The sequence below is a fragment of the Rhineura floridana genome, chromosome 4 (genome assembly GCF_030035675.1).
Source record: "Rhineura floridana isolate rRhiFlo1 chromosome 4, rRhiFlo1.hap2, whole genome shotgun sequence".
In the NCBI taxonomy this organism is placed as follows: Eukaryota; Metazoa; Chordata; class Lepidosauria; order Squamata; family Rhineuridae; genus Rhineura; species Rhineura floridana.
In genome coordinates, this window is record NC_084483.1 from 159601440 (window position 1) to 159620809 (window position 19370).

Below are 19370 nucleotides of genomic sequence, written 5' to 3' on the forward strand. Positions count from 1 at the left end.
TTGGATTACTGTAATGCGCTCTACGTGGGGTTACCCTTGAAAACGGTCCGGAAATTACAACTTATACAAAATGCTGCGGCTCGGCTACTTACAAACTGTCACCGCCGGGAACACATCACTCCAGTGTTGTTCGACCTACACTGGCTTCCAGTTATTTTCCGGGCCCAATTCAAGGTGTTGGTATTAACCCTTAAATCCCTATACGGTCTCGGCCCAGTTTACCTGATGGAGCGCCTCCAGCGCCACCAACCATGCCGCCCAACAAGATCAGCCACACAGGACCTTCTCTCAATCCCGCCAACTAAAACAGCTAGGTTGGCGGGGACAAGAGAGAGGGCATTTTCAGTGGCGGCCCCCACTCTCTGGAACTCCCTCCCGTATGACCTTCGGCATGCCCCTTCCCTGAATGTATTCCGCCAAGCTTTGAAGACCTGGCTCTTCAGACAGGCCTTTGGGACTTATGGGGAGGGTTAAATTTTTACGACGAATAGCCTGCTACTCTGTACTGGAATTGTTTTATTGTTTTATTGTTATATTGTATTTTATGATGTATTTTATTATGATGTAATGTATTGTTGTTAAATTGTACGTCGCCTAGAGTGGCCTTTGGCCAGATAGGAGACCCACAAATTAAATTATTATTATTATTATTATTATTATAGAAGGGGACAGTTGTGCATTGCATACACCATATAAACTTTGCATTTTATTTGACAGGACCTGCTGCTGCTGCTGCTTCAGAAAGAATTCAGTAAATTAATAAATAAATAAAATTCCTGCCACATTGCCAGAAATTCACCATCTGACTACAATCTGGTTGGGATCCTGGCTCACTATAATGATCACAGAGGAGGACAGAGATGAGAGGGCAGAGAAACTCAGCAGCTGGCACTCCCTTTCGCATTATACACTTCCCCCCCCCCACAAAGCAGTTCCTTTGCCAGCACCATTTCCCCTTCAAGGCAGCAAAGCTCTCAAAGCCTTGAGAGAGTCACAATGAAGCAGCCTCGCAATGCAGAAGAACTGAGGGGATTTGATAAAATACTTGAGCCACGCGTACATAATATATGTTACATTAGATATGACATCAGAGTTGTATAAACTCTGGCCTTCTCAGTGGTGGCCCCCAAATTATGGAATGATGTTTCTGACGAGGTGCGCCTGGTGCCAACACTGTTATATTTTCTGTGCCAGGTCAAGACTTTCCTCTTCTCCCAGGCATTTTAGCATGTGTTTTTAAATTGTTTTTTAAAAAATGTGTTTTTATATTTGTATATTTGTTTTTAATGTTTTTAATTGCGGCGGTATATAATAATAATAATAACAACAACACCTGTTTCACTGCAGGCAACATGCATGCCAGGAAGCTGCAGGCAATCATGGGTTCAGTCTTCATGTCACATGTATATGCTGTGAAACTGATACATCATGTAGCCATTTCAAACATTTAATTGCTGGCATCACTTGTAGAAATTAGGGCTACAACGTTTAATTAATTATTCAGGTCAGTTAATTGATTTTTTACCATTTTTCCTCGACTAAAAATATGTCATGATTAACTGGGCAGCAGATTTTTTTAAAAAAATTAAAAATATTATTTTGAATACAAGCACTGACATGAATTGTAGTTTTATATTAAAAAATGTATTCCGTCTTTTCTCTTCCTTTCAGAAAATTCCTCTTCTAAGAAAATGCCTGCTGTGACATATGTGCATTGTCTAAAAACAAAGAAATATACTTCTTGGTTCAGAAATATTGTTTTTATCCATATATGCATTCATGCAAGTTTAATTACTATATTAATTGATTAAACATCATACAATTAATTAATTAACATTTCAATCATTGAATTTCCATCCTAGTCAAAGTTCTCCATAAAATGGACACTTCTAATTTGTCATGCATGGAGAGGCCATCATATGATGGAAGCGCAGACCAATAATAGCCAACAAATACTGGAGGTATTCATTTTGTTCAGTTTCTCAACAGCACCAAAGAACACTTATAGCGCTTTTTTATACATGTCTGCTCAGCTCTGAGGCAAGCTTCACTGAATTCAATGGGACTTCCTCACAGGTAAACGTGTAAGAATTATAGCCCTAAGCATCCTGCCCATCCTTATCTTAATAGGGATCGCCTAGAAGGTAATCCTGCATGAGGAATGCCAGAAACTACTTGCTGCATGGGGAAAAGTAATTCCCTGTCATTGCTGACCTGAGATGTCCTTTGACCTCTGGCTGAGATTTAGTCAGGACTCCTGCCTGGGCTTCCTCTAATATCTCTCCTGCAGTACATGTTCAACAGTAAATTCATTCTCTCAGTATGGGTCGTTATATAGGCAAAACAGCACCAGGATCAACAGGCTGCAACGTTTGCTGACAAAAGATCTTGGGGAGGGCAGATCCTGGGGGGGGGGGGCTTCCAGAACAGTCCTATTTATTTATTTATTTATTTATTTATTATTTTGTTCAATTTTTATACCGCCCAAAGCCCAAAGGCTCTCTGGGCGGTGCACAGCATAAAATATACAAGAAGTAGAGCAGATTGCCAAAGTATCCAAATATTAATTCAGTAAAACAAATATAAGCTTTCATGAAAACAGAGCATGCTCAGTGGCAAGGCAATGCTGACTGTTGGGGGGGATGAAATAGAGTGTGCTGGAAGAGGACATGGCTATAACCCTGAACAACAGCACACCACACTGCAACATTTTGTTGCAGGCCCTACTTGTAGAAATGTAATACAGAAAATTCTTTTCTGGAGGGGGAAATTCATCTGCGACTCATTGCTCATGTGTGATCTGGATCACTAGAGCTGCTGTTACTTGTGTAAATTATTAAATCCCCAAGCTTCCCTTATGAACCAGAGTCCTTTCACACAGTCATTTCTGGAGCTGTACCACATTCCCATTCATTATTAGATTCATTTCTAATTATAGCTTAGCTTCCCTGCAAGTGCAGGTTGACTTTGGTTCCCTTTTTTAAATTCAATTGGGTAAATGAAAGTTAGGTCACTCTGAACGGTTTGCTTGCATAAAGCCAGGGGAGTCCAAAAGCTATTGGAAATGCATCAGCTCCTTTCCTCCCTCCCTCCCTCCCTCCCTCTTTCCTGGAATACATCCAGATGGAACACAAAGAAGGAGAGGATCAACAAAACCTCCTGCTATCCTAGGAGCATGTGCTGACGTCAGCTTCTATGAACCAGCATTTTAATCATCACACAAAGAGATTTCAGCCCTCTACCCTTACTTAGACATTTTCGGGACTCCAGTGTTAAGAGTTCATGGGAGAGAAAACATAAGAGCTGGTCATGTTTTTTAATGTCTTTTTATCAAAACTATAATAGCAACCTCAGTTCTTCTGAAGTGTGCAGTCCTGCTGGCAGACCAGCTTTAAGATTCATCCTATTTTTATGCATGAAATGCTCACAACTAACTGTGGCCATCACCGACCCACACAAGGGGAGCGGAGGATGGAGAAATGGCAGATACAACTCCTGCTCCCACAAAAAGAAGAAAGAAGTGGCCCCAATTGAGGCTATGATCCTAACCTCACTTACATGGGAGCAGGGATGGGGGAGAAATTTGATTCAGTATGCATTTGAAGCCAAATCTATCAAATTTGCGCTTTCCGCAACGATTGAGAACCGAACTCTTTGGAAACTGGCTCTTGAAAATGAGAGAACTGAAATGGACCGATCTGTTGATCACTACCCGGGAGTGAACCCCATTGGATGAAATAGGATTTATTTCTGAGAAATCACAGCTAGGATTGCGCTAGGCCACTAAATGACAGGCAGAGGAATCCAACTGCCGGGAAGCTGACGTGGGTGGGGGAGGGCGGCGAAGGAGGAGCCGGCGGAAAGCTCCGTGAGATCCTTCTTCCGCTAGGGAGCCGCCAGCCTTGCTGAACACGGGCTCTGTCAAGACCTGCGCACACAAGCCGGCCGGGAAGTGCCAACTCCAGCAGACAAGCCTCCCAGGGAGTAAGCGCTCCTCGTAGGCCCAAGTGGAATTTTTTTAAAAAAATGTTTACACCGTCAGTCTTTTGGCCGGCAGAGTTTGCAGGAGGATCGAGACCCAGGGGAGAGGTCTGAATGTGAGAAGGATCTCGCATAAGTCCCCTCATGGCTCTGCCCCCCAATGCCTCTGGAACGCCCCATTTTTGGGGCTTCTGCCAGCCCTCTGTCCGCCGGGCTGGCTGTCCCCAGTAGACACCCGGTGGCTTCAGCAGGTTCCTGGGAGAGTCACATCTCTGCTGCGGCGGAGGGTTGCTGCCAGCATAGCCTAGCAGAGTCTCACACAGTACAGCTGGCACTCCCACGCATCCAACTCACCCCAGCCCAGCGGAAAGGTGAGTTGGATTGCACTCTAAGAGGGCAATCCAGTACATGTCTACTCAGAAGTAAGCTCCATTGGGTTCAATGGGACTTACTCCCAGGTAAGTGTTTATTGGCTTGCATCCAAAGGCTACCAAATGCCCAGCAAGGGGGGAACAGCCTCACATGCTCTTTTGTGCCAACAGCAGCCTGATCTGTAAAAATGGTGAATCTTTTCATGACAGGGAAATAAGCATGAGCATCTGCTAGCATCTGCTGGTAGAACTGCTGTTAAAGATACAACAGTCCTCTCTTAACCTTTCAAACACACACCTTTTATAACATAACTAAGGCCTAATTAGAATACCTACTGAGTCAATCCAGTGGTCCATCTAGTTTAATTCTGTCCATACTGACTGGCAGTATTTCTTCAGGAATTCAGGCAGGGGTCTTTCCTGAATCCCAACCCTTCCTGGAGATGACAGGGATTGAACCTATGACCTTCTGCATTCAAAAGATGTGCTCATGGAGTGGCATGATTGCCATGTGACTTCCTTGGGTCTGGATTTCATGCTGCTCCAATAAATTGAGCAATGAAAACACATGTCACCGCCAGGATTGTGTAGGCAGTTTCCACCCCTATGTCAGTGGCAGGATGCTGGCTTAGTGCTTGACCTGTTCTATCTAATTCCATCTTTCAAATCTTACTAAATTGGTATCATGACATTTGGCCACTGGGAAGGGAAGTGGCAGACACCACTCAAGTTACATGAGCCCTCCCTAATTCTGGGCAGTGAGAACTCCAGGGGTGCCGCTTACACTCACACTCTGGTCCTTAGGAATTAGCTAACTGGAGGCTCACTGGCATTTGCGGAGGATATGTGCTTTATTCACACATACATTCAGATCAAGCATAGGTGAAAATACAGCTTAACTCCCAAAGGTGTCCCATGTTCATAACTTCCCATCAGATTTCTTGGGGAACTCCCAGCATTCTCAGATTTTCTTACAAAGAGCTTACTCTCTCTCAGAGTCTGTCCCAATTGCAGTCTCAGTTTACACAGACACAGTTGGATGACATCATCCCTGACAGGAGGGGCAGGAAAGACATGCTCCATTTCAGAAGGAATCTCTGGATATTTCCTTAGTTATGCAAAGGCTGGCCATTCAGGCTCATCAGTGCCAATCCTCCCAGCAAAAACAATCTTCCAGGCTGCACTGGTCCATCTGGTTTGGATCTCTGTAGCAGTCCGTTTTTATTATCAGGAGAATCTGTCAATCTCAGTTTCTCTGATTTTCACATTTTTTTCAATCACAGTTCAGATCTCCACATTTCCACATCAGTTTGAGCTTTTTGTAAAAATAAAAAGTTCTAATGAAAATTCACCAGCATTTTAATATGAATTTCTCCTAATACATACATTTTGCAAAGCATATTTTCCTAATGTTATATTGATATAATCAGCTTTTGTATGTTCTGTATGCTAATATACGAACACTTTACCTTTGTATATTTATTTTTGTACACATTCCTTGGTTGAAGAACTTCACTGCCAAATAAGAAGTACAAACTTTAAAGGGTGGCTGTGTTTCAGTTCACATATTGTTTTGCAAAGTGTGAATTAGGTAGATTCACCTTTAAATGCAAACTGAATCAAATTTATTCCCCATCACTAGGTGGGGGTGGAGGGTGGATTCTTGAGAAACTATTCAAGACCTCCCCCCTATATATCTTATTAAAATATATACTGAGCCTTGAATAACTTGTGAGAAAGAACCCACAACAGAAAAGAGTTCCTGGCAGAGGGTCAGCTGTTCCCTTTAACAGAAAACTTCATCCATCTTTCCTCAGTGAGAGCCTAGCTAGTAGGCCCAGGTTGGAGGAAAGGAATGCTCCTCAATGTCAGTTGCTGACTGGGCAAAGAATAGGTTATGGCTGTTGCCCTCATGTCCTGCTTGTGAGCTTCCCGGAAGCATTTTGCTGGCCACTGTGGGAAACAGGATGTAAGGTTCCCCAAGCTTTTTGGGCCTAAGAACATATTTGGAAACCTAAGAAACTGTCACCTACATCACAAAATACCCATTTTACAGAACAAAAATTGTCAATGAACACAACTCCCCAAAAAACAAACAGGAAAAACAGCTACCCCCACCTGATACATAAAGCACAAACAAGAAAAAGCAGGAAATGTTACACACACGCCCAACAAACAACCCCTTCCTAAAAAAAAATAATCAAAAGTTTTTAAAACCCTCAATTAAAAAAATTGAGAGAGGCAGAAGACCTTGGTGGGCACAAAGACAGTGTCCGAGTGTGCTGTGGTGCCCATGGGCATCATCATATTGGGCACCCTGGCCTTAAGGCAATTCACTTAGAACATTTTTTGTATCTGAATTTGCTGACTTGCACAATGTAGCTATTTTTATGAGACAAACTCTTTTCCCTTCTAATTTTATTCTTTGTGAGTTTAAAAGGTAATGTGGGAATAACCAGGAACTGTTGAGGGTGCTGGCTGGGCGGCAGCAATGGTGGCAGGGGAGTTTTCTTTCAGATTTAATCCCTTACCATGTTGTTTGTTTGTTTTTCCATTTCTCTCTGAAAAAATGAAGCATGTGAGGAACCCTCCCAGGCTGCGTGCAACGGCTGTGACCTTGAATAAAAAAATGCAATTGTGTGTGCTGAATGCAATGGCTGCAGAATGGGCAGGCTCTGAGGCCAGGACATGGTGGAGCAAGTGAAAGATGAATTTAATTCTCTACAGTGCCAAGCGATTGCCTCGCTGCACACATTCTGAAACACACCAGAGAGAGCAGACAGGGAAATCAATAATAAAAATGATAGTAATTACAAGTGGACTACCGCCGATGTAAATGCTGTCAGTTGAGCCTGACAGCTGCTTGTAAGAAAGCCTGGTGTGCAAAATGGAAGTGTTTTCTTTACTGCTACCTCAGCGGAAGGTTTCCCTGGACCACTGTATAATTTTGTATCATCATCAGCTGCTGCCATTTCCCTCACACAAGGGGCTGAGGCAGATTGCAATAAAGAACTATGTCAGCATTCATCCCTTATTGTGGCTGGCAGCATAATTAAAGGATTGTAAAGTGGATTCACCAGTTATATATTCTTTGCTTCTTCATATTTGCCTCCATTACTAGAGATGGGAGAGAGTTATCCACTCCCCAAATTAAAAAAATATGTGAACTGAAACACAGTTGTTCTTAGAAAGTTGCACGTCTCTGAATTTTGTAATACAGTTCTCCAAGCCCAAAAAGACTGTATAAAAATGCACAAATATATGAAAATAACACGCAAGAATGCATTATATTAGGAAAATTGCAAAAATGTGTACGATAGGCTAAATTGCATAGTTTTGGTGTAGTGGTTAGAGCAGGGGTTGCCAACCCATCACCCATAGGTGCCATGGTGCCTGTGAAGGTCTTCAATAGCACCCAAGCAGGTAGCCCATGTCTACTCATGAGTAAGTCTCTTTGTGTTTAATGGGGTTTACTCCCAGATAAGTGTGAATATAGGATGGCAGCCTAGGCTTTTGTTGCATGCCTCCCCAATCTCCAAGCGGTGAGATTTCCGTGGTCTCTGAGTTCATCCAAGGTTTGGTTTCCTTTGGGAAGAAGGTCAGCGGAGACTGCGGTGTCTTTATGAAATATGGTTTGTTTATTTACACATATTCCAACCTGAGCTTAGGATGGAGGGGTTCAAGGCATCAGCAGTCCAACATCCAGCTTTTCCATCTGTATTACAGGAGGCACCCCAAATGCCATGGTGCAGAGAGCCAGTCTCTCTGCCTGCCTCCAGTCTCCAAGTATTCTCCGGACACAACTAAAACTACAAGCCTCTCCGGGGGGGGGAGGCGCTTCTGAAGAGTTTCAATGACAAAAGGGTCTTCCTGGCCCATTCACCAGTTGCTGGGCAACCGATAATCCCCTCATCCTACCTGGCCACTCTATTTGTTTAACAAAGGAGAGACTCATCTGCCCAGCAGAGCAAGTTTCTTTTCCCCCAGGCGCAAGTCTCCAAATCAGAGGCTGGAGAGGGGACCCACAGTGGGATCATCCATTCCAACTACCCCCAAACTCATAACACTTTGGTTTAGAGTTGGATTGAGGGGAAAGTCTTTGCAAAGTTTTAACATTTGCCTTTCAGGAGGAGGGGGATTCTTTAAGATTCACCCCCACTTTTATTGTGGAGTATCTGCAGAAAATAACTTCTAGGCATTACCTGATCTCAGGCAAACCCAGCACAGACAAGATGCATCTTGGTTGGTAGGGTAAAAACAAGGGCAAACTAGGAGATTCCAAGAACTAGAAAGAAAGACAGAAGCAGGAAAATGCACTAAAAGGGAGGGCAAAACAATAGTCCCTTAGGGCTGGTGTCCATATAATTAATCAAGCATAGCTCCAACTTGGCTAATAACAGGGAGGCAGGAGCAGCCCCACTGCCTCATTTAATAAATCAATTGTGCTCTGTAATTTTATTTCTAGGAGAGCTAGAGGAAGGAAGGAAGGAAGGAAGGAAGGAAGGAAGGAAGGAAGGAAGGAAGGAAAGAAAGAAAGAAAGAAAGAAAGAAAGATAGATAGATAGATAGATAGATAGATAGATAGATAGATAGATAGATAGATAGATAGATAGATAGATAGATAGATAGATAGATAGATAGATAGATAGATAGATAGATTCTGGGCTACCTTTTGGGGGTACTATGGTTGCAAGTACCATGGCGCCTGCAGGCAATGGGTTGGCGACCCCAGTCCTAGTTCTTCTTAAGGGCCGCTATGATGCCCATCTGATGGCCTATCAATACCTTATACAGATTTTAGAGTAAACCTTTCTCACTTGTATCTTATTCGTCTACAAGGTATTAAAATCATTTAAGGGTAAGGAGGGTTCCACTTTTGTTTTGGCTCTAAAGATGAAGGACTGTATTAGGTGCTTCTGCAGTCGAGGCAGGTTCATTTCTTGTTGCATCTCGCCCCCCCCCACAAAGAAGTGTCACAAGAGCCAGAGCTTAGAAAAGTTACTTTTTAAAACTACAACTCCCATCAGCCCCAGCCAGCATGGCCACTGGATTGGGCTGATGGGAGTTGCAGTTCAAAAAAGTAACTTTTCAAAGCTCTGCACAAGACACATTTCTTTCCTCAAGGTTTCACTTCTATTGCCAGGCCTGGGCCAAGATATTTTGCTGCCTGAGGCAGTATAGCAAATGCCCCCCCCTTCACAAGTCAAGGCATATAGTACCTAAGGCTGGCTAAGTTATTTTGACATGCGAGACAGAAATTCTCATAGCTCCTCTCCCTGGGAGTGATAATAAAATAACAATGAATTAAAGGACTAACCATTTACTAGTTGAATCAGCCACTTCATGATTCCTAATGGTAGGGCCTAATAATATCATTTGCTCATTTAGTGGCAGACTCGCCTGAAAGTAGTTTAATAGTAATCCCCTGTCCCCTAGGAAAGTATATTTCTGTGGAGTGCTTGGAGCCTTTTATAACTGAAGATTCTGATTCTCCCTGTCAAGCTATAATTCCTAGGATTGTTTGGGGGTGGGGGAGCAATGATAATGAGCAGGGATAAAACTGATATATTTGTAGTATGGCTATGCCCCCATGAATACCATCCTCAGCTCATTTTGTGATCCCTTAGGGTAGGAATGGGGAAGTTGTGGCCCTCCAGATGTTGCTGAACTACGAGTCCCATGACTATTGGCTTTTCTGGCTGGGGGTGATCAGAGCTGGAGTCCAACAACATCTGGAGAGCCATAGCTTCCGCATCCTTACATTACCCCCTCACTCTGATTTTATTTTAAATGGTAGGAAACTGGGCACTCTCCAACGTACATTACAGATTGTGCTCATAGACATCCTGCGGAGCCTGGGACTTCCCGCTTAGGCTGTGAACCTAATCACCAGCCCTATGAATGTGAAGAATGCACTGTGTTTCACCTCTTCCACAGAAACAGAATTGTTCATTCATTTATTCATTCTCTGGGACTGTCAGACTCCACATCCCTCGCTACTAAGGAAAAACAAGGAGAATGGAAAACTAATTACTATCTCAGCTTCTCTGCAAAGCTTTAAAGTGTTAATTCCTCCCAGGCGATCTCTTCTAATTGGATCGAATTTAAAAGACAGCCAAGCTGATTGGGGTTAGATATTTTGTGAGTGAGTCCATGGAGGAGGGGTGGAAGGGAAAATTAGGTTTAATCAGGGTCAGCTCAAGGTTTTTTTCTGCCCTGGATGAGTTAAAATTTTGCACATGTGTGCACACCCACCCAAATGCACACTTTTTTACAGGCTACAAAAGAGTAACTAATTCATTTTAACTGATCTACAATATATTGTTCTAGATGCCCCAGATGAACAGAGAAATTCAAAGGCTCTAGATTTAATCATGAAAGCATTGTTAGCAGTTTAACTGAGAAAGTATTGTGTCTTTGGCAGCTCCCAAGTCTGTATATATTCACTAATAGGCAAAAAAAACCTTGTGGCTTAAGAATGTGCCCAACGGATATTTATTTATTTATTCATTTTTTTTATTATTATTTAATTTGTATCCCGCCCTTCCTCTCAGCAGGAGCCCAGGGCAGCAAACAAAAGCACTAAAAACACTTTAAAATATCATAAAAACAGACCTTAAAATACATTAAAACAAAACAACTGTAAAAACATTTTTTTAAAAAGCTTTAAAAACATCTTCAATAAAAAGGGTTAAACCATATTGTTTAGGAAAAAAGGTTTAAAATATTTTAAAAAGATGAGGGGGAGGAGGAAGGAGGGGATTGGAAGGGATGGGGAGGGGAAAGGAGGGGTGAAGGAAGGGGAGGGAAGGGGCAAGAGGGAGGGGATAGGAGGAAGGAGGAGATGAGGGCAAGTTTGATCATTTGCATGCTTTTTGAGTTCAGTGGGATTTACTCCTGTGCAATCAATACTTAGGATAGGTGAAACTGACCTGGGGGAGGGGCGAGGAGAGGAGGAGGGCAGGAAGAGAAAGGATGGGAGGAGATTGGGTGGGTGGGCACTGGGCAGAGGGGAAGCCCCTTTCCTTTCCTAAAGGAAAACATTGTGAACAGTATCATTATTTTTCAAGGTTTCTCCCACTTTTTTATTCTACAGCAGGCACATGTAGCCTCCCACCCAAATTTAAACCAAAGCTATCCCCGGTCATATCTACACCAGACTATTATTTCACTTTAGGTAGTCATGGCTTCTCCCAAAGAATCCTGGGGACATGTAGTTAGTGAAGGGTGCTTAGAGTTGCTAGGAGATGCCCTTTTCCACTAACAGAGCTTCAGTCAGAGCAGCTGACTGTTAAATCCCTCTCGTCACTGGAGTCAGGGGAATAGGAGTCTCCTCTCAGCACCCTTCACAAACTACACTTCCCATGATTCTTTGGGGGTAGCCATGACTGTCTCACATGAAATCAAAGTCTGTTGTGGGTGTGGTCCCCCTGATTACACAAGCCCAGCGGCCGGGAGTCTTGCTTTTAGAACACTGACAGTTGGTTCTTACTGAGCATGCCCAACATTATCATTGAGTTCAGTGAGAATCAAACTTATTTGCAACACTGAAGATAAATACCAGAGAAGGATCAGTGAACTTAAAGAACACCTTCTTCTGAGAGGATATCCTCCACACATTGTCGATTGCAACATCCACCGAGCCTCCATTCTGTCCTGAGAAAACCTCCTCCATAATACTGAGGCGTGAAAGAGCAGAGAGCAACAGATTCCATTTGTGGTAGATTTCCATCCAGCATCTCCTAACTATCACCGAGCAATCAGGGAGAGCTACCCATTGCTGGCAAACTCTGAATATCTTGCTAGAGCCATCAGCAGGCCTCCTGTTGTAGCATTTCACCAGCCTCCTAATTTGCACAGACTGTTAGTCAGAGCTGTGCTTAAGCCACCTATTGCCAATCCTGTGTCTCATCCTTGTAACTCCAAATGCTGTATCACCTGTACCTCAGGGAGACAGCTACTTTTACAAGCACTAGGACAGGCAGGACATATTACATCAAACAGAACATCACCTGCAGGTCCTGCAATATAATTTATGTCATCGAATGCAAAAGACCAGGATGTCATATCCAATACGTAGGAAAAACCACAACTGACTTACGCACATGCTTCCGAAACCGCAAGTCGGCAATCGTATCAAAAACAGTGGAGCAACTAGTTGCAAAACGTTTCAGCATTGAGGGTCGCAGCCTGTTGGACTTTTCTATAACAGCTATAGAGATGCCAACAGATCCAGCAGCATTGACTAAAAGGGAGACAGCATCACTTAACTTCTGCAAATGAAGCCCCTCTGAGCATGCCATCCATCCAACTGCCACCTTGGTAACAGCATTTGTATGTTGGCAGCTGATGAAGGCGGAAGCCGAAACATTTTGGTATTACAATGAAAACCTCTGTTTTGTTAATCACAATTACGTGCATATATTTTTAGGTGATTAACAGAATCCTTATAGGGATCCAGAGCAAGCTTGGATGAAGTTCTGTTTGTTGCTTTCAAAACTGTATGTCTGTCTCCTGCTATTACACATCCTGGTGAGAGTCGTCATTCCTGAGTCCAGGAACTGGGTGTTCTGGATGGAGCTGCAATCCATATAAAGGATCAAGTGTGAAATCTGGGGGTACTCCTTGATTCCACTTGTCAATGGAGCTCAGGTACTCAGAGTGACGCAGAGTGCCTGTTGTCAACTACATCTGGTTCACCAGCTTGTCAATTATTCCTGCTCATTCCTGAGCAGGGATAGCCTGGCAACAGTAATCCATGCCCTAATAATTTCCTGGCTTGACTGCTGTAATGCATTCTATATTGGGCTATCCTTGAAGATGGTTCAGACGCTGCAGCTACTACAGAATGCAGCTACATAGGTGCTGACAAGGTTGGCAACCTTGGCACATCTGACCTCAGCTTTGATGCATATTCCCTGTACTTGATCCCAGTCAGTAGCACAGGTGCTCTATTTTGTACTAGCTGTTGTCCCCAAAAAGCTTCCAAGGCAGACCTTTGTCCTATGTTACATATGCATCTATTTAAAACATTTGCATGCTACCCTATACAATCATGTACATAAGGTAGCATCCCTGCTGTCACCATCCATTTATCTACTACTGCCAGGCATCCTTCCTTCCTTGAGTGTCCACGCAAAAAGTGTTTGCCTGTGAAGCAGGGCTTATGTAAACACTAAATGGCATGCTGTACAAAACGCTACCACATCAGAAACACAAAGGCTGCACATGGTTCATTTAACAAGGTCTGTAGGTGACACATGTTTTCTGTTACATACTGTAAGCTTTCTGCAAACTGAAACCGAACAAAGAGAGCCCAGCTGTTGCCAGTTATGGCCAGGGCTGAATTTCAGTTAGACTTTTGGAAACTGTCATGTTTCGGTCATTTGCTTCAACTTGAACAAAGAAGTGAAGTCTGCCTTTCACCCTTGTTCGAAGCACGTTCACTGTGTTATTGTGAGACAAAGCTGTGTTCAACTGAATCCTGTTCAGAGTAGACCCATTAAAATCAATAAACCTACATGAGCCTTGTCTACTAACTTCAATGGGTCTCCCCTGCATAGGACTAGCATAGGACATATCCCAGGGATGATTTTCAGCCTGAGAGCAACCTTCTAAGGGCCACTGCCAGTAGTGGGAGGAGTGGGACCAGAGGCAAAAGAGGGTGGAGCAAGTGATGTACAGAAGGTTAGTTTCTACATATAGTGGGAATGCACCATATTTAATGGGATAGAAGATATAAGAGGGTGCCCAAGAAGCTCTGTCTATTCACCACCACCAAAACAGCCAAAGCTATTGGAGCACAACTTGAGGACATAGTGGGAAAGAGTGTGGGTATGGAACCCGGTAGACCCATTGCAGAGGAGGACCCAGAGAAACAGACACCTAGAAAGGACTAATCACTTCTGAAACAGTATGTGCCTATTCACTTACCAAAATAAGAGGACAAGCCGCTGTTTCTGAGGGCACTCCCAGACAGGTGCTAATTTCAGGTGAGATTCAATCACATATTGGCAAGTTCAAGTTCAAGTTTATTTATTTATTTATTTACCATATATTCCGGCGTATAAGACGAATGGGCGTATAAGACGACCCCCAACTTTTCCAGTTAAAATATAGAGTTTGGGATATACTCGCCGTATAAGACTACCCCTGCTTATGACATGCAGGTACTTAGCAGGAAAACTGTCACTTATAAACTTATAAATATAAATATTTGGATTGTCCAGTTGTTTTGTTTTTGTGCCTAGGAATTACCACCAAAAACTGGGGAAAGATGTGAGAAATCTTTTTTTTAAAAGCAACATTAAATGCCTAGACTCTAGTTTCCAACACTATGGAGTATTTATTGATTGATTAAGAGAATTCATATCCTGCCCTTTTGCTGTTAAAAACAGAGCTCAGCACAGCTTACAAATATAGTAAAAACAATAAAAATACACAATCAGAGAAAAACAAGCCAAAATGTTAGGAAAAGGAGTCTTTCACACCACATGCTCAGTTCTAAATACTGTTGCAGCAAGTTTTACAAGTTCCTCCAGTATTCCACTGGTGCAGGCACTCAGACATTCAAAGTACTGTATGTTTCTTAGATTTTATAAAAGCAGAGCTTTGCTTAACTCAAAATTTCTTCTCCCTTTGATAACCACATCTACACAGGTTCCACCTCCATACTCAAAACGAAACTGAGCCTGGAAGTGTACAACAACCCCACACATACCTTGCTAATTAGATTACCAATGCCAGGATGTCTGTCTTATCGACTACTCTCCTGCTCCCCCCCCCACACACACACCGGGCATCATGAAAGACCCAGTCCTGGGCTCAGAAAGAAAATAAATATCTGGTCCTCTTCAAAGTATTGATAAGCCTCTTGTTTTAATTGAAATAATAATTATAAATTCTTGTTCTTATCACTAATGGGAGTTAATTATCTTGCATATGCTGCTGTTGCTTCTATGGCTGTAACGGAGTGAGGTTAAAGATAAGTGAAATGCAAATAGGAAAAAAAAACACAGAAGGCAGTAACACTTTCCTAAATGTAATACCATACCAACCACAACAAGATTCCTATGAGTAAGGCAAAAAACTAAGCATCTCACAACCAGTCAGGATTCCTAACCAAAAACCAAAAATATGATAAATGAAGAAATATTTATATAAGCATAACTATCAAATATATTTATTATTTACACAAACTGTAAAGATATTTATAGTGCAATCCTAAATTTATTTATTCAGAAGCAAGTCCCAGCATATTCAATGGGGCTTACTCAAACAGGGACAGAAATGCAACCTCAAGTGATAAGCAACTTCATTCACACAACCCAAAATTCCGAATCATGCCACTTTACACTGTTTTGCAACTGTTTATACTTGTTTTTATGGTTATTGGATTTTAAATGGCTTTATTTCTTGTTGTGAGCTGCCTTGGTTTCCAACCCTACCTCACAGGGGTGTTGGAAAGACTCCATACCCACACGCACACACTGCAGATGTATAAATACATACAGCCCATATAATAGTTTATTGTCAAACCAATTGGTCATTGCAGAAAAATCAGTATTAGTTTTTTAAAAATCAGTATTAGTTTCCTACAGAATAAAAACTGCAATACCTAAGTAAGCCCTGCCTACTTGCTTTAAAATAGGACTGGGGGGGGGGGGAACAGAAAGAGAACACAAACACAATTCTTTTTTACATTCACTCCAAAGTCCCATTGATTTTCAGCACATTCATAATCATGTCTACTCAAAAGTAATTTCTCCTGAATTCAATAGGATTTACTCTGGACATATGGGATTAGCACTGTTTTTACCCCCAAAAGCAACTATTGGGAAGGTTTTCAAAACACTGCACAGGATCTGACTCCTACACACAACAGGGGGAAAAACTGAAATGTATATACCTACCCAATTTATGAGATTTTCAGATAAACAGGGGGCGAAACCACCATTTTCTGGCCTCGCAATGAAGTTTTGCAGACACTGCCACCAAACAAACACTTCACTGATTGGCTGAAATCCTGAACGGGCGGGGTTAAAGCTACGAAGTGCTATACAGTAGTTTAAAAAAAGATTTAACCGGGGGGGGGTGCCTGGCGTTTTTATATATATCTCGAGAACCGCACCACCTAGAAACTTAATTTTTTTTTTAATGAAAGCTGAGAATCCGGGCCACCTAAGGGATTAGCCGGGCGTCGGGTGGCATACTTAGAATCCAGGTAAAACCCGGCTATCCGGGCAATATGGCAACCCTAATAAGACGACCCCCGGCGTATAAGACGACCCCCGACTTTGGAGAAGATTTTCCAGGGTTAAAAAGTCGTCTTATACGCCGGAATATACGGTAATTGCACATGTATACCGCTCCATAGCTGAAGCTCTCTGGGCAGTTTACAACAATCAAGAACATTAAAACAAATATACAATTTAAAACACATATTTTAAAAACAATTTAAAACACAATTCTAAAATCCAAAACAATATAAAAACAATTTCAAACACATGCTAAAATGCCTGGGAAAAGAGGAAAGCTATGTCCACCAGGGTGCCTGGTCAAGCATCAGGGTAGACCTGAGGGTCGGGGAGGGGGGCTTACTGTGGTCTATAGGAGCTCCATCTCCCTCTGCAAGCACCCTGTCCATGTGACTACTGGTCTGGAGTGTTTGCACCTTAGCGGGACAGACTGGGGATTCTATTGGCGTACCGCCCACCCCGCTGCCCAACAGACTCCCTAGCTGAGCTGACGGAGGTGGTGTCGGGTGTACTGTTGAGATCCCCCAGACTGTTGGTTCTGGGGGATGTCAACATCCATACCGAGGCCACCTTATCCAGGGCGGCTCAGGATTTCATGGTCTCCATGACAACCATGGGACTGTCCCAATATGCCATTGGCCCAACACATGTAGCAGGGCATACTCTAGATTTGGTTTTTGCATCTGGACATGGAGTTGGTGATCTGAATGTGGGGGGGTCTTACATCAGTCCCTTTGTCATGGACAGACCACTGCTTGCTGAAGTTTAGACTTACAGTGGCCTTTCCCCTCTGCAAGGGTGGGGGACCTATTAAGTTGGTCCGCCCCCAGAGACAAATGAATCCAGATGGTTTCCAAAGGGTTCTGGGGAGTTTTCCGGCTGATAGGGCTGGCGCTCCTGTCAAAACCCTGGTTGAACTGTGGAATACAGAAATGACCCGGGCGGTTGACATGATTGCTCCTGAGCGCCCTCTCCTGTGTAGAACTCGTACGGCTCCATGGTATACCCCAGAGCTGAGAGCGATGAAACAATATAGGAGACGGCTTGAGTGCAGATGGAGGTGAACTCTTAGTGGATGCAATTACACACTGGTAAGTGCGTATGGTAAGCTGTATTTAGGGGCAGTGAGGGGAGCAAAAAAACAATATTTTGCTGCCATTATAGAATCATCACTCTGCCACTCAGCAGAGCTCTTCAGAATTGTCCGGGGGCTATTACACTCTGGCCCCAGGGACATGGTAGAACCATCTGAGGCCCCCTGTAATGAATTCGCTAGGCACTTCCGAGATAAAATCTTTAGCATCCGCCAGGACTTAGCCTCCAGTGTTATAGCAGGTGAATCAAGTGAGGTATCCAGAGCACAGCCTTGTCCCAATTTCTTGGATGAGTTTCAGTTGGTGCAGCTTGAGGACGTTGACAAGGTGCTTGGACAGGTTCGTGCAACCACTTCTGTGCTGGATCCTTGCCCTTCTTGGCTAATAAAAGCTAGCAGGGATGGAACAGCCGGCTGGGCCAGGGAAGTGATTAATGCCTCTCTGCGAGAGGGGGTGGTCCCTGGCTGCCTGAAAGAGGCAGTAGTGAGACCACTCCTGAAGAGACCCTCCCTGGACCCAGAAAATCTTAATAACTGTAGGCTGGTAGCAAATGTTCCATTACTGGGCAAGGTCCTTGAACGAGTGGTTGTGGGCCAGCTCCAGACACTCTTGGATGAGGCCGATTATCTGGATCCATTTCAGTCAGGTTTCAGGCCTGGTTTTGGCACGGAAACAGCCTTGGTCGCCCTGTATGACCTTTGTCGGGAGAGAGACAGGGGGAGTGTGACTCTGCTGATTCTCCTTGATGTCTCAGCGGCTTTCAATACCATCGACCATGGTATCCTTCTGGGGAGACTGGCTGAGTTGGGAGTGGGAGGTACTGTATTGCAGTGGTTCCGCTCCTACTTGGCAGGTCGCCTCCAGAAGGTGGTGCTTGGGGAACATTACTCTGCACCCTGGACTCTCCAGTATGGGGTTCCGCAGTGGTCAGTTCTGTCCCCCATGCTGTTCAACATCTACATGAAACTGTTGGGTGCGGTCATCCGGAGCTTTGGAGTCCGTTGCCATCAGTATGCTGATGACACGCAGCTCTATTTCTCCATTTCATCCTCTTCAGGTGAGGCTGTCAATGTGCTGAACCGGTGCCCGGCTGTGACAATGGACTGGATGAGGGCTAATAAACTGAGGCTCAATCCAAACAAGACTGAGATGCTGCTAGTGGGTGGTTCTTCTGACCAGATGGTGGATGTCCAACTTGTCCTGGATGGGGTTGCACTCCCCCTGAAAGTGCAGGTTCATAGCTTGGGGGTTCTCCTAGAATCATCTCTGTCACTTGAGGCTCAGGTAGCCTCAGTGGCACGGAGTGCCTTCTACCAACTTCGGTTGGTGGCCCAACTACGTCCCTATCTAGACAGGGATAACCTGGCTTCAGTTGTTCATGCTCTGGTAACCTCCAAATTAGATTACTGCAATGCACTCTACGTGGGGCTGCCTTTGAAGACGCTTTGGAAGCTGCAGCTTGTGCAAAATGCAGCAGCCAGATTGGTAACAGGGACCAGACGGTTCAAACACATAAAACCGATTCTGGCCCGCTTGCATTGGCTGCCTGTATGTTTCCGAGCTCGATTCAAGGTGCTGGTTTTAACCTATAAAGCCTTACATGGCTTAGGACCACAATACCTGATGGAACGCCTCTCCCGACACGAACCCACCCGTACACTTTGCTC

General features: G+C 43.7%; 2 long non-coding RNA genes across 2 annotated transcripts in view; one reads left to right on the forward strand and one right to left on the reverse strand.

The window, feature by feature from the left end:
- The window catches only part of LOC133383722 (uncharacterized), a 67238-nt gene that overhangs the window by 20473 nt on the left and 27395 nt on the right, over window positions 1–19370 (reverse strand). The window lies entirely within an intron of this gene.
- On the forward strand, window positions 3791–7435 carry LOC133383721 (uncharacterized). Its single transcript, XR_009762397.1, has 2 exons — window positions 3791–4352; window positions 6928–7435. It is a non-coding gene; the product is annotated as an uncharacterized LOC133383721 (long non-coding RNA).